Source organism: Dasypus novemcinctus, chromosome 6 (genome assembly GCF_030445035.2).
Source record: "Dasypus novemcinctus isolate mDasNov1 chromosome 6, mDasNov1.1.hap2, whole genome shotgun sequence".
In the NCBI taxonomy this organism is placed as follows: Eukaryota; Metazoa; Chordata; class Mammalia; order Cingulata; family Dasypodidae; genus Dasypus; species Dasypus novemcinctus.
In genome coordinates this window covers 80,402,632-80,417,590 of record NC_080678.1, presented here as the reverse complement: position 1 = coordinate 80,417,590, position 14,959 = coordinate 80,402,632, and the positions used below count along the sequence as shown (strand labels likewise).

Here is a 14,959-nt window from a genome sequence, read left to right as displayed (position 1 = left end):
GAGGGTCTTGGTTGTGAGGAAAGAGAAATGAACCCCGGGAAGAGAGGAACCCAGGAAGCCTGAACCCTGGCAGACGTCAGCAGCCTCTTGCTCTAACATGTGGCAAAAGTCTTTGGTGAGGGAAGTAATTTATGCTTTATGGCCTGGCAATTGTAAACTTCTACCCTAAGTAAATACCCTTTATAAAAACCAACTGATTTTTGGTATTTTGCATCAGCACCCCTTTGGCTAATACAGGATCCAAACTTAGAAAACGCTTGCCTTTGGTTAGGAGACAGGCCCACAGATGCCAAGGAGGCCAGGTGCCTGGAGCCCTGGACACCCAGCTACGCCCCCGGCTGCACCTGGCACGCTCCTCGCTTCCTCCAGGCAGGCAAAGCTGGGTGTGGACAGAGCTGAGCGCTGTGCGAGGGTCACCTCCTGAAGGCTCCGTCCTAAGCTTCGAGGGCAGCAGGCCAGGCCCGGCGCCCGGTCTGGGCTCCTAAGGCTCTGGGGAAGCAGGTGGAAGCTGCAGCGTGGGATTTGGGGGACGCCTCTTCCCACGCCTGGGAGGAGGGCGTGGGAGCTCCTTGGGCCTCAGGCCCCCACTGACAGCTCTCAGGGTGGAGGAGGAGATGGAGGTGGCGACCCGCTCCCATCCCAGGTACAAAAGGAGCCTCTGCTTCCGGCTCCTCCCGTCACGCCAAACCCCCCCAGATCATGTCACCCACCCCACCCCCAGGCCAGGGGTCTGTGGAACAGGCCCTTGCAGGTAAAGCTGGTCTCCCTTGGGAATGAATTCTAGCATCCCACTGCCCTCCACCCTCACCTGGATGACGGATGACCAGTTTCTCTTTGGGGCCGCCTTCACCCTCTCCTGCTGCAGTTCAAGCTCACCTGGGAGCGAGGGGCATGCAGCAGGTGATTTGTGCCAGGGCTGGGCGGGTGTGGCTGAGGCTCCAGGGTCAATGACAGACCCCAGAGCATTAGAAGGGAAAGTCAGGGTTACCCCTGCCTGACAGAAAACAGCGCTCCCCAGTGTTGCAGGAGACCACACAGCCCCGCCCCAAAGGCTGCACCTTCTACAGCCAGAAGGAGGTGAGAGAGGGGACCACCCCAGAAGGAGGTGAGAGAGGGGATCACCCCAGCAAAGCAGGCACAGCTGTCAGTGCCAGAGACCAGAGACACCAGGGATAGCCTGACCCTGATCAGCAAACAGACCCGGGAACCGGGCCTGGGAGGAAACGGCACTGAGCAGGCGCGGCCCTCGGTCCGGCCACCGCCGGCGAGCACCAGGTCCACGCGGCTTCGGCACACCTGCGGGTGATCGTAAGAGTGCACTGCTGAACCCAGCGCGCCCACAGGCCACCCGTCAAAGCCAGAATGAGAGGGGCGGGCTAGGAAAGCGGGAAGGCAGGACAGACAGCCGCCTCCACCCGCGATTCCCATTCCCCGCGGCCTTCGCCTTCCTGGGAAGCTGTGAAACACGCAGGTGCAAGGAGGTCACCTAGTTGACAGCTTCCCTCCCACTGTATTATTCATGGGCTCCCTTCTGGAGGCCTGAGCTCCAGTTTCCAACAGCCCGGGCTTGCCAGGTCAGCTCCCCGGCCCAGCCCACAGCAAGCCCCACTCTTTACACCCCACGCCCTTCCGTCCCCTTCCCAGGAAGGCGCCCTCCCTGCAGCAGGTCAGCGCCCAGCTGTCAGGGCCCTTTAGTGAAGGTGAGAACTTTGGGGTCAGGGAGGAAGAGCAAAGAAGTGAAACCCTGGCCGAGTCAGGCGCGAGGAGCTGACACTGCCTGTGGGAGCTGCCTCTCTCTCCCTCTCTCTCACACACCCTCTGAATGCACGGTTCCAGATACTGTGCTCTGAATAAGTGTGAAAGCTCGGCAAAGGCCTGGCTTGCCCATCACACAGTGTTCTGCATACAGTAGGTGCTTAATAAACATCAATTAAAATGAACACCTTCCCAAAGAGATGGGTGTCAAACTGACAGGGTGGGCAAAAGCCATCAAGCCACTCAAAGGACATCTCTGCTTGTGTTGAAAGACTGTCATGTTATTTAAATACTTATCCACATGTATCTTCCAAATTCTACATAGTTCAAGTCATTATACAGAAAGGTAACTGATAAAAATGACACACGTACAGCCCGATGCTTTTTGCCAACCGCTTTCACGGGAGCCCCCTTCCTCTCTGACTCGAGGGGATTGGACAGGGAGGGGTATCTCCCCCGACTCTCCAGCAAAGGAAACCGAGGCCGAGAGCGTCACAGCACTCGGGTGGCCCGAGGGCCTATACCTGACACCGTGCCCTGCCTGCCCCGGGGGCTCTGCTTCACCACTGCCTGTCTCGCGGCCTTGCGGGCACCACGCACACCCAAGAGAATACAGAGCGATGAGCCCGCGGTCCTCCCTGCAGGGCATCGGGCTGGGACCGGGCAGCCGGGGCTGAGGTCGGGACCAACACAGGACAAGTACCAGCCTGGCCAAGAGCGGGGGCTGGGGTTAAATCACAGAAGCCACTGCCTGGGCCCCTCCCGTGACAGCTGAGAAGAGTTGGAGGCCCAGATCGCCAAGTATGGCCGGACCCTACAGGGGCACCCTGCACAGGGCAGAGGGCCCACCCCGAGGCCCGCCTCATTCAGTCCCGTACACCCCCCGCCTGGACGCTGTGAGCACCCAGGGTGACTCCCAGGTGAAGGCCAGACACACCAGACAGGGCAGGTTTGAAGGAGGGTGACCCTGACCCCAGGCTCAGCTCCATCGGGCCTCTCTGCGTAGCGGGGGTGGATCTCATGGTCTTCGGGGCTTGGACTCCATCCGGGATTTGGCTCCAACCTTCTCTCAGTGCAGCACAGAGTAATGGTTAAGGGATCAGACTACCTTGACTCAGATTCTACCTTGCTTGCTAGGTGACTTTGGGCAAGTTGCTTAACCTCTCTGTGCCTCAGATTTCCCATCTGTAAAATATGGGAACCAGCCATTCTTATCACCTTCTTATCATGAGGACTGAGGAGGTATTTTATGCGGCTGGGCCCGGTGGCTGGCACACAGATAGCGCTTAATAAAAGTTGTCCATTATGCCTGTCAGCTCTGACACAAAATCTGTGACAGAGGTCACAAACGGGCAGTCCCTGGGCCTCATCCAGTTGGCAGAAGAGTTTTCCTCCCTCAGAATATACACTTTACAAGCCAGAAACCGGGCTCATAGTAAGGACTCGATATGTATTTGAAAGGGAATGAAAGGCCTTATGTTTTTAAGTATTTGAACTAGTTACTAATTCGATTTTGTACTTTGTAATAATCTGGGTTTCTGGTCCTTCTGAGAAATCTGAGTGTGTGGCCACACTTGCGGCCTGCCTCGGGGCCCCGGGCAGGAGGGGAGCAGCTCCCCTTCGGGGGCGGGCAGCGTGCAGTTGGCGGCAGAGCCCGCCCTGCCAGCCTCACTCTCGTCCATCCCCCCCTGGACGCTGGAGGCCGCTGGGCGTTCAACCACGGCCCAGGGTCTGTCACGGGGGAAGTCCCCACAGCAAGGACAGCTTGGACGTACCCAGGCCCAGGGCATGCTGCCCTTGGGGACTTCCCCTCCCAGGCCACCGCCCACGCCCAGGCTGGGAAAGGAGCCTGGGGTCTGCCGGGCACTCTAGACCCCTGGTCACCCAAGCCTCCTCTGCTGTGGACAGGCCAGAAGGCCTCCCCAGAAGAGCAGGCCTCACAGGCCCCCAGCTGCCCCAGCGGGAAGATGAGCTAGATCCTCGTGCTTCTCCAGGAAAGCGCGCCGAGAAGACAGAAGAACTCACACATGCACACACACACACGCACACACGCACTCGCGCACCAGAGGCAAGTGCCCTTCTAAGGTAGTCTCTTTCCACTCCGGGCCCCACCTGCATCCTGGCCTTCCGTGGCAAGGGAACACCAAGCGCTCTGCTTGGTGAGCGTGGCCTGAGGGGCCGTGGCTGGGAGAGGCTGGCTGTGGCACGGGCCCCGGGGCAGGAGGCAGCCCCCATCCTCGCCACGCCCTCCCCACCCCTGCCAGGGCTCGGGCTCCTCGGGGAGGGACGTCATCCTTCTATCTGCCCAGTCACGTCTCAGCCCTGGGCTCGGCCCTGTCTTTTCTCTGTTCTGGTCTTGGGTGTGTTTGTGTGGTCTGTCTCCTCCAGGTCAATACGCAGCCACCAGCCACGTGTGGCTCCTGGAGACTGGATGAGGCTGGTCTGAACTGAGCCCTGCTGCAGACGCAAACTGCGCACCAATCCAAAGACGTACTATGGAAGAAAGAATGTAAAATGCCTCCTTACTAGCTTGTTATATTAAACTTATTGAAATGATAATATTATGGATATATTGGGTTAAATCGGATATGTTATTTTTTTAAAAATGGACAACTAAAGAGATAATGACAATTATTATTATTTTTTAATGTAGTCTTTTTTAAAATTTATTTCTCTCCCCTTCCCCTCCCCATCCCGGTTGTCTCTTCTGTGTGTCTATTTGCTGGGTCTTCTTTGTCTGCTTGTGTTGTTGTCAGCGGCACAGGAATCTGTGTTTCTTTTGGTTGTGTCATCTTGTTGTGTCAGCTCTCCGTGTGTGCAGCACCATTTCTGGGCAGGCTGCACTTTCTTTTCACGCTGGGCGGCTTTCCTCACGGGCGCACTCCTTGCGCGTGGGGCTCCCCCACGCGGGGGACACCCCTGCGTGGCATGGCACTCCTTGCGCGCATCAGCACTGCGCATGGGCCAGCTCCACATGGGTCAAGGAGGCCCGGGGTTTGAACTGCGGACCTCCCATGTGGTAGACGGACGCCCTAACCACTGGGCCAAGTCCGCCGCCGAGATAATGACAATTAAATGCAATATATGGGAAGCGGCTGTGGCTCAAGCAATTGGGCTCCCGTTTACTATATGGGAGGCCCTGGGTTTGATTCCCGGGGCCTCCTGGTGAAGGCGAGCTGGCCCACGACATGGAGGGCTGGCGCAGCAAGATGATGCAACAAAGGGAGGTGCAGAGGAGAGACAGCGAGAGACGTAGCAGACGAAGGAGCTGAGGCGGCTCAAGAAATTGAGCGCCTCTCTCTCACACCAGAGGCCCCAGGATTGGTTCCCAGTGCCTCCTAAACAGAAAGACAGGAAGAAGAAAGACAAGCAGACACGGGAGAACACACAGAGGGCAGACAGGGAGCACAAACAACAACAAGGGGGGAGCAAATAATAAAAAATAAACGCCCTACGTGATGTTGGATGGAATCTGGGAGTGGAAGAGAAAGGCTCAAAAGGACATTATTGGGACATATGAAAAAACTGGAAGGTAGAATGTAAGCTTTATGTTAATACTAAATTTCCTGAACGTGGTAACTGCCCTTAAGGTGGTTACATAAATGAATACCTTGTTCTTAGGAAGTGTGCATGGAAGTATTATGTGTTCAAGGAGTGTGATGTGTGCAAACTGTTCTCAAATGTTCAGGAACTAGATATACAGGCAGACAGATGATGGATTATAGAGAGAAGAATAAACAGAATGATACAGGAAATGTGGCAAAATGTTAAAATTGGTGGATCTGGGTATGTTGGAGTTTTCCATACAGGTTCTGTATTGTTTTTGTAATAGTCCTATAAGTTTGCAATTACTACAAAATCAAAAAATTTTTTAAAAGCATGTATTATCAAAAACAATTTCACCTTTTTCTTCTTATTTGTTCTAAGTGGCTACTAGAAAATGTTAAACTAACGTGGTTTGCATTCGTGGCTTGCATTCTATTTTACTGGGCAGCAACTGCTATGGATTCTCGGCACAAATCCCACCAACCAGGCAAAGCCTTCTGTACAGGTGATGCTCAACGCTGGCTGACCAATGAGTGAAGGGCCACCCCAACAGGGCCATGGACCCTAAAGTACAGAGGAGGACTGGGTTGGAAGGACCCCCTGCCCCCCTGCCTGGTGTGTGCTGGAACGTTCTAGTGTCAGCCCACTCACGGATCTACTTCAAGGCAAAGCCCTCGGCAGAAGGGCAGAGAAGCCTGGCTTGGAGTCTATTGCCTTTGGCTACCTGGAGATGACATCCCGCTCTCCGGGTCCCAAGAAAGAAGGGCAAGATGAGCTTCCTCCCAGTGCAGGGGGCAGATCAGGGCAGAAGACACAGGGACGGATGGAAGGATGCGCAGCCCCGCGGGAGCCCAGACAAGACGGCGAGGCTCCCACCTCTGCAAGCAAAGAACAATCAAGAAATGGGGCAGTGCTAAAGGCAGCCCCTTGGAGGGTCCCAAGCCCTCCCGACCCAAATTCCCGAGAAGCCAGGAAAAGGCAGCGTTCCTCGGGGATAGGATTGGGGATACGAATGGATTCCCAGACAGGGTTGCAGCTGCCCCTCTTTCTCTCTCTCTCTCTTCCCTCCTGTCTCTTTCTCCCTCCTCTACTTCCCTCCCTCGCTTTCACCGGCTCCCAAATTACAGCCTTCTTTCAGAAACAGACACAATCAAGGTAGTGAGCTGGGTCCTTGTCACAAATGGCATCTCAGGTCCTCTCCAAATGGAGTGTGGCCTTTAAAGCAGAGCACAGTCCTGCTAACAACCTGCTTCAGGGACGATGCGTCTCCAGGAAGGCTCGGGCCAGGAAAGGCTCCTTTCCTCTTAGGCCAAGGGGCCGGCGGGGGGCTCTGTGTGATTGTGATTGCAGGGCCCTGGGCTGCTGGGTCTGGGAGATGAGAGCATGCCTGTCTCTCCTCAACACACCTCCTGCTGGGAGGGGAGGAGCAGGGCTTGACCTACCACCACTCGGGGCCAGCTTCATCTGAAGGCCTTAGACAAGCCACTTCCCCACTCTGGGCCACAGACAAGTCCACCCCCCCACACACTCAGTTTTCCCATCTGTAAAATGAGAAGGTAGGAGTAGATGAGCTCTAAGTATTCTTACAGCCCTAGGTCACCAACTCAAATGCCTAGGGAGGTAGAGCAAATGAGTGAAGTAGTGTCAAATGGTCAACAACAGGGAGTGGTATGGATTGTGGAGAAATAAAGTCCATGAGCCCACCTAAATCTAAAGGGTGCCTGGAGACAAAACTCATCTGCATGACAGAAGTCAGAAAGGAGAATAGTGGTTCCTTCTGGAATGAGACAGCATTATCTGGGAAGGGGCATGAGGGAGCCCACCAAGGCCCTAGAAATGTTCGTATCTCAATCCGGGTGATGGCTACACAGTTCTATACATAGATAAAATTTCACCAATTTCATTTACGATTTGTTTTCCTTATTTGCATATTTGTATATTCTTCAATTAAATAGTGCTTAAAACAAAAATAGAAATAACAAGGGCAGCTGTAACTCAGCTCCAACCAACAACTGCCAATCAGTAAGTTAGACTTACTGTTGCCAATTTTAATAAGAGATGTCAGAAATCTAGATTTTTTTGTGAAACTGCTGAGATTTTTAATGTTGTTAGTAACTAATTCAAAACGAAAAAGCACACGTATATACCTTCAGGCCAAATTCACTTTATGCATATATAAGATTGTCAAGTTCTCAAAATATACAAGTCTACAAGGTAATGAAAATTATTTCCATTTTTACAGATGAGCAAACTAAGACCTAGGTGAGATTACACGGCAGTCTAAGGCTACAGAGCTCAAGAGTAGAAGAACTGGCATTCAATCCCTTTGCCTCCAGGCTGTCGTACAAAAATCACAAAGGGGGAAGAGGACTTGGCCCAGTGGTTAGGGCGCCCGTCTACCACATGGGAGGTCCGCGGTTCAAACCCGGGGCTTCCTTGATCCATGTGGAGCTGGCCCATGCGCAGCGCTGATGCACGCAAGGAGTGCCCTGCCACGCAGGGGTGTCCCCCGTGTAGGGGAGCCCCACGCGCAAGGAGTGCACCCATAAGGAGAGTCGCCCAGTGCAAAAGAAAGTGCAGCCTGCCCAGGAATGGTGCCGCACACACGGAGAGCTGACACAGCAAGATGACACAAGAAAAAAGTAACAGATTTCCATGCCACTGACAACAATAGAAGTGGACAAAGAAGAACACACAGCAAATAGACACAGAGAACAGACAACTGCAGGGGGGTGGGGGATAAATAAAATAAATCTTTAAAAAACAAATCACAAAGGGACTGGTTATGGCCATCATAATAACCAACACTTGAGTGGGATGAGAATATGCAAAGGAAATGTCAAAAGCAGGAAGCCTAAAGCCCAGCCTGCTGCGCCATTCTCAGCCACCCAGGCTGCAGGCCTGACACTCTCACCCCGCGGGCAACGCGCAGCCTGCAGAACCCAAGAGCACAAATCCGAGGCTCACGTTGGCGGACCAGCTAGGAGCAGCACTGCCTGCGCCACTCCTCATGACAGATCCAGATCAAGTTTCAGAGTGAAAGACTAGAAAACTGTCTCCAAGAGGCTCCTTCTTGAAGATGCCACTTTTCTCAGGGACACGCTTCTGGTCCATAGAGTTGATAAGATTATGCATTTTCCGCCCTATAGGATTCGGTAATGCTATTTTCATATTGAATCAAAATAAACAGGACCCATAAATGTTCTAAATTTTTCTGAATTGGCTCTTCTGCCAAAATCATCATCCACCACCGCTGAATATATTCCTATCAAGATATAGACATTTCCACTACTCCAGAAAACCCCCTTGTCCTCCAGTCATTGCACCCCCAGAAGTAACATTATTCTGACTTCTGCCACAGAGGTGGGTTTTAACTACAGCTGCCCCTTTTATACCATGCCTGCGCACTTCAGTTCTCCTCAGTCCCCACTATTCCCTATTGTATTACACTTGGCCTTACTTTCCTCTTTTGTCTGCCCCCTAGCACCTCTAGGCATGTGGGTTTGCAAACTCTACTCAAGGGGATATGCCTAGAGCCCAGAGTGTGGCAGTGTGGGCATTAGTCCCCAGGCTTGAAGGTAACCAAGACAAATAGTTACAACTGGTTGCTTGATGTGCTCATGATCAGGTAACAATGGGGCTAGAGAAGATAGTGGAATGATTGATGACCTGGCAATGGCCCATTAAGGCAATGAACAGTTACTGAGCACCACTTCAACCTCCACGGGCACAGAGGATGCAAGGAGGAAGAAGATACAGTCCCCTCCAGGAGATGCTCACTGTCCAGTGAGAGGCCAGACCAAAACAGTCTTAAAAAGCAGCCAGGAAGAATGGTGAAAGAGGGACGCCCAGGCTGGAGAGGCAACCAACTCCAGCCAAGCCACCCCATGGGAGTCCGAGGGGGCTTCCCCGGGGGAGACGACTCAGGAGCAACTCAGTATCATCTACATGATAAGCACGAGGCCAGGGTATAGAACCTGTTCCAGCCCCCACTTCTCTTCTACTGGAGGCAAAATGTTCCCACCCTGAAATAACTATGACCTTGCTCACCTAGTCATGGACAAGAAGAACTCAAATCAAGGCTCAAAATGAAACAAAAGGACTTTCAAAAATAAAAGTATAATTGAGTTTGAGACCGCTGAGTTCAAGGGTGATGACAATATTTTTTAAAAACCATCTTTACGCACTAAAACACTGCCTTTTTAAAAACCTCAGCATTCAAGAAAACGGTGACTTTTATTATTTTTTAACTCACTGACACCAACGTCAGTCAGTAAGTCCAGGGCCCTGCCCTCCCCCAGCTCCCACCTGCCACTCTGCCCCCTGGCCGAGTTGCCCATCTTCCTGGCAAAGAACCAGCCTAGGGCAAGGGCGGGCTGGGCAGGACCTGTGATCCCGGCAGCCTCACCAGGTCTCTGATTCAATCCCATCCTGCCATCCTTCAGACCCCCAACTCTCAGACCTGCCTCGACGGCTTCAGGGTCGCTGTTCCCCTAGAGGACCAGGGGGTGTGACCTGCCTCCATGGTAAAGTCCTCCTGTTGTCTTGGGATTGGGGCCCCCCATGGCTCTGGCAGAAGTGGCGTGTCTAGCCCTGGCTGGCGGAGGGGGGGAGGGCTGGAGTGAGTCAGCGCCTTCCCTGAGTGAGGTGTCCCAGCCTGGCATTACGTAGCTCCCCCTGCATGAGTCCCATGCCACTGAGAGCTACTACCAGTAGGCCATTCCACTTGGCTGGCAGGACAGGCAGGTGGACTGGTGCTTAATTCCCTCCTGGAGGACAGTGCCCACCCACCCTGTCCTAGGCCTCCTAGAGGCACGGTGCAGATCCATCTTCAGAAACCCCGTCTCTCTGGCCACTTCCTATCGGCCAGAGTGCCACACACCCAGCAGCATTTTAATTCCAGAGAGCTGAGCTGCTATGCCAATCCGCTGAAAACTCCCCGAAACAGAGGTCCTCATGACATTAACAAGGGGTCAGAGGCGGGCTCTTTTTTTATATATACATAATTATTTTTTTAGTTAGAGAAGTAGTTTACAGAAAAAAGCATGCAGGAAATACAGAGTTACCATAGCCTACCCCTGTTATTAACACCAGATGAGAACTTGAACCCAACCCCAGCACAACCGTCCAGGGAGGGAAGCTCAGGTCTTGTTCCCATCCACGGCTGCATTTGACACCCTTTCTGCTCCAAGAGGCTGAGAAATGCTCATTCCCTAGAAGGTGCTGTGGCCCGGAGCTCCGGAAACTTGGCTGTGCACATGATTCCTTCAAGGATCTTGCCAAAATACAGTTTCTGATTCACATGTGCAGTGGGGCCCAAGCTTCTAACAAGTCCCTAGGTGATGTGGATCCTGGTGTCCACAGGCCAAATTAGAGTAGCAAGGGCTCCCTGACACCTTCACCCCCCAAAGCAGGTGCATTTTAAATTGGGACTTCAGAAAGGTGCCCTTTAAAATACTTAGCTCATAGAAATTAACCTCGAATAGCGTAAGGCAGTTAAGATAGCTTTGGGTGGGGAGGCACACAGGACCATCTGCATCATAACCCCCAAAGCCAAGCCCTTTTTGTCCAGCAGATGGGAGGCCCTGGGACCCTGGGTCAGGACGCCGAGACGGCCATGCATCCAGGACCCTGCCCGGGCAAGGCCCGGCTGGCAGCTCTGGGCTTCCCACCCCCTCCCTGCTGGCCTCCAGCACGCCGAGCAGAGCCTCCCGGCCGACTCCAGTCATTCTGTAGTGCCCCCTCTGCAGCCTGCGGCGTCCTGGCACGCTCTGCCATTCAGACTCTCTCCCTTGCCACCATCCCCAGCCCTGGGGACACAGACAGTGCCATCCATGGCATTCCCCCAGCCAAAGGACCCCCACCCTGCCCCTCCTCTGCAGGGTGACATCTGGTCCCCTCACCCCCCGAGGTGCTGGCCGCAGTGCGCCTACCCCTGCACGTGAACCAAGCATTCATTCCCAGCCAGCGCTCCCCACCACAGGCTGACTCATCAGCACCTCGCACCTGGCCCCAAGCAGGCCTTCAAGCCCCAAACCTCCATCCCACCCCATACCTGCACAGCCTCATTCTTCCTCGCGCTACGGTCTCACTCCACCCAACACACACACACCACTCCAACCCCATAGTTCTTTCCGGCGTATTTCAAAATCCAAATGGGGGTGAAAGCGCTTGCTAAGGGGCTGGCAGGCGACAGCCAATGCCTGGTCTAGTCGGAGACGGCGAAGTACACTGAACAGAAGGCTGCTCGTGAATTACCCGGAGGGGGGACGTGTTACTACGCAGAGAGGGCTAATCTCCCTCCACGGGGCCGCCGGCAGCGCCTGGGCTGGGAGCGCGGTCGCAGCGGGGCGGCGGCGGGCGGCGGGGGCAGCGGATCCCCGCTCGCGGCACGGAAGCAGCCGCTCCAGGTGCCCGCCCCGGGAAGGCCCGGCGCTGCGTGCCCGCCGGCCGGCGCCGCCTCCGCCTTGGAACGCGCGGGCTCGGGCTCGGCGCGCGGCCCGGGCTGACCCGCGGGCGAAACCCGGGGCAGCGCTCCCGGGGACGCGGGCGCCGGCCACTGCCAGCACGGCCCGCGGCGGGCCAGCCCCGGGGCCGCGGCGGCGAGGCGCGAACCGCAGACGGCTCCCGGCTCCGCGAGGGGCGCGCCTTGCCATCGCTGGCCTGGACTGGGGAGGTTGCGGGAGTCCCCTGGGGTCTCCCGCGGGCACAGAGAGGCGATCCGGGGAGGGGGAGCTACGTGACTTCGGGTCCCTCCAGCGTCGCTGCCCACTGCACCGTGAGGGCTGCGCCCACCCCATCTTCACTGGCCAAAGAGAGCCCCAGAGCGCAGAGAGGGACGGGATTGGATTCCAAACCTTCTTCACCCCCGAAATTCTCCCCGCCCCGGACCCGGACTCTCTTTGCAGCGAAAAGCTAAGCGGTCCCAGGAAGAAGAGTGCGTGTGTGCCAGGGCGAGAGGGGAAAGGGCCTGTGCCCCAGGCCACCACCGAGGGCATTCAAGTTCCCGGCAATCAAAGTTACCGCGTGTCGGGTCGCGGGCTCGGAACCTGGCGGAAGGACCCGGCCAGGGACCTGGGGCGGCAGGAGGCCGGGGCGGCTACGGCCACGCCGGGAACAAGTGGTTCGGTGGCTGCGGCTGCGGCCGTGACCCCGAGGCTGCAACTTTCCCGCCGTGCCGCGGGGGAACGGCGCGGGGAAAGCGACGGGAGCGGGGAGGGAAGGGGCGGCGCGCGGCTCTTGGTACCGTGTGCGGAGCGGCACCGCGCCGCGCCTCGGGCTCTGCTCTGCGCCGGTTGTGGCCCCGCCGGTCGCCTGCTCAGACCGCCGCCGCGTCTCGCCGCTGGCGCGAACGCTCATCCGCGTCTCGCCGGCCGCTCTGGGGGTCCCCTCGGACCACCCGATCGCCGCTCGCTGGCCGCAACTTCAGGCGCGCCGCGGGCTCGGACGAGGCGCGCCCCGAATGTCCCGGGGCTCAGCACTCCTGCGCTCCATGCCCTGGACCGGGCCACCCCGCCCCGGCCGGCTCACCGCCCGGCCGTCGTCGGACGCGTCTTTTCGCCGAGCATCGCGCCCCTCTCTTCCGAGCCGCCGCCGCCGCTCAAGTCCGCGATCAACTTTCCCTCGCTTCCTCCGCCCCGCTCGGTCCCCGCCGCCCAGACCCCGCCTCCTGACGCTCCCTCCCTCACCTCGCGCCTCGCCCAGCCCCCGCTCGCCCTGCCGCGCCTCGCATCTCCCCCAGGAAGGGGCCGCCGGGACCCCTGCGCCCCCGGTCCCCACCACGCCCGGACCCCCGGGAGCGGCGCGCAGCCAGGCGGGCACTCAGGGTATGAATATTTCAGTGCAGGCGAAGCTGCCCTCTGCCGATGTCATGGCACCGGCTGCTGTGGCAACTCGACGAATCCCCCAAAGGGCCAAGGAGGAAGCTCGCGGAAGCGGTCTCAGGTGCGTGCCGGACCGTGCCCCGCAGGGCCGCCCGCCGCCAAGCCGAGGGGCGCGCAGGAGGGCGACGGCCCGGCCAGAGTCCCGCGGGCTCCGCGCCTCGGGCGGAACCGGGAAACGCTCCAGGGAAACGGGAGCGAGCGGCGGGCGCTCGGCCTAGGGGAGCCCGCGCCATCTGCTGGCTTTAAGCGCCCCCTCTCTGCTCCCGGGAGCGCCAAGCAGGGCTTGGTCCCTCGTCCCTCCAGTGTAGTCTGGGGCTTGGCCGGCGGGGCTCTCCAACCCTTACCATGCGCTCATGCTGCTCCTCCTGCTCCCCCCGGCCCCCCCCACGTCCATCGAGCCCCCAATGCTTTCAAATGGGGGCCTCGGATTGGAGACCCTTCAGGTCACCCTGGGAACCCCGCCCACGCGGGAGGCCCTTCTGCAGCTCCCGGAGTGGTGGCCGCCCAGCTGGGTTTGGCTCACCCACAGCGCCCAGGGCCTCCCAACTTTTGGAGACGCAGGTTCCCTCCTGCCCCAGCTCTGTTAGCAAGTCTTGCACACACATTCCCCCCCCCCCCCCCCCAACTTCCCTGTTCCGCCTCCGGAGTTCTGTTTCACAGGCCTGGCTTCAGGTAGTAGAGGTGGGTTTTCCCTGCCCTTGATCTTTACTTCCCCAGGCTGAATATTCTGAATTCTTTTAATGATTCCTCCAGGGTTTCTGGACCTGTCGCTGATGCATACTGACTGTAGCAGCCTGACGCGGGCTCTGCGTTGAGCCTTTCCGGCCTCACCTCTTTCCAGCCTCAGCTCTTTCCATATTCAACAGTCTTTCCCGTAGGTCTTGTCGTCGTCCCCTCTTGCTGTGGAACGCAGGCTTGAAGCAGGTGAGGGGTGGTGCAACCAGACCCTGAACCCAGCATCTACCTGATTGCAGAGCTTCCGTTCCTGCCATTCGTTCTTCATTCATTCATTTATGCGCTATTGTGTGCTAGCAACCAAAACAGGTTTGGGGAATGTGATGCGGAACAGACCAGCCTCGGTTTCTGTTCCTCCTGAAGCTCCTCTAGTGCAGGAACCAGACAGGCATCAAGGAATCACACCAACAGGTAAAAATACAGCAGGGATCAGTTCTAGGAAGGAGAGTACATTAATGGCACCTAGGCTAGGGGATCAGGAAAGGCTTCCTGGAGGAGGTGACACTGAGTTGAGATCTAAAGGATGAGCAGTGGAGGGAGGGTAGAGTTTTAGGCAGGAGAAACAGCATGTGCAGAGGTCCTGTGGTGGTAAGGAGCTGGATATCTGAGGAACTGAAGGGAGGCCAGAGAGGCTGGAGCACGGAGAGTCTAGGGAGCTGAGGTAAGTAAAACTGGAGTGGGAGCAGGGCGGTACTGTGCGGGGCTCTGCTAGCCTTGATCAGGGTTTCATCCTAAGAGTGAAGGCATCAAAGCAGGGTTTTGGCGTGGGATTGACATGATCTGATTTGCAGGTAGAAAAATGAGGAATTGATTGGGAGGCAATAAAGGCTAAGAAGGGACCACTTCATTTACAAATAAATATTGATTTTCCCCAAGGGCGTTGAGGAAGGTGGACCAGAGTGCTAGAGCGGCATCGCTGACCACCTTACGTGGTTTTGGACAAGCTGTTCAGCCTCTCTGAGCTTTGGTTTTCACTTCTGCACCAGGGAGAATAGTGCCTGCCCAGCCGGCCTCCCGGGGGTGGAGTGTGAAAGCACTTT

At 56.6% G+C, this 14,959-nt stretch overlaps 1 protein-coding gene across 1 annotated transcript in view; it reads right to left on the bottom strand.

Moving 5' to 3' along the window:
- The window catches only part of CDH23 (cadherin related 23), a 438,368-nt gene extending 425,448 nt beyond the window's left edge, over nucleotides 1-12,920 (bottom strand). Inside the window, exon 1 of the mRNA XM_058298988.2 lies at nucleotides 12,548-12,920. The gene's annotated coding sequence lies outside the window, so the exon portion shown is untranslated. The remainder of the gene's footprint in view (nucleotides 1-12,547) is intronic.
- Nucleotides 12,921-14,959: the final 2,039 nt, after the last annotated feature.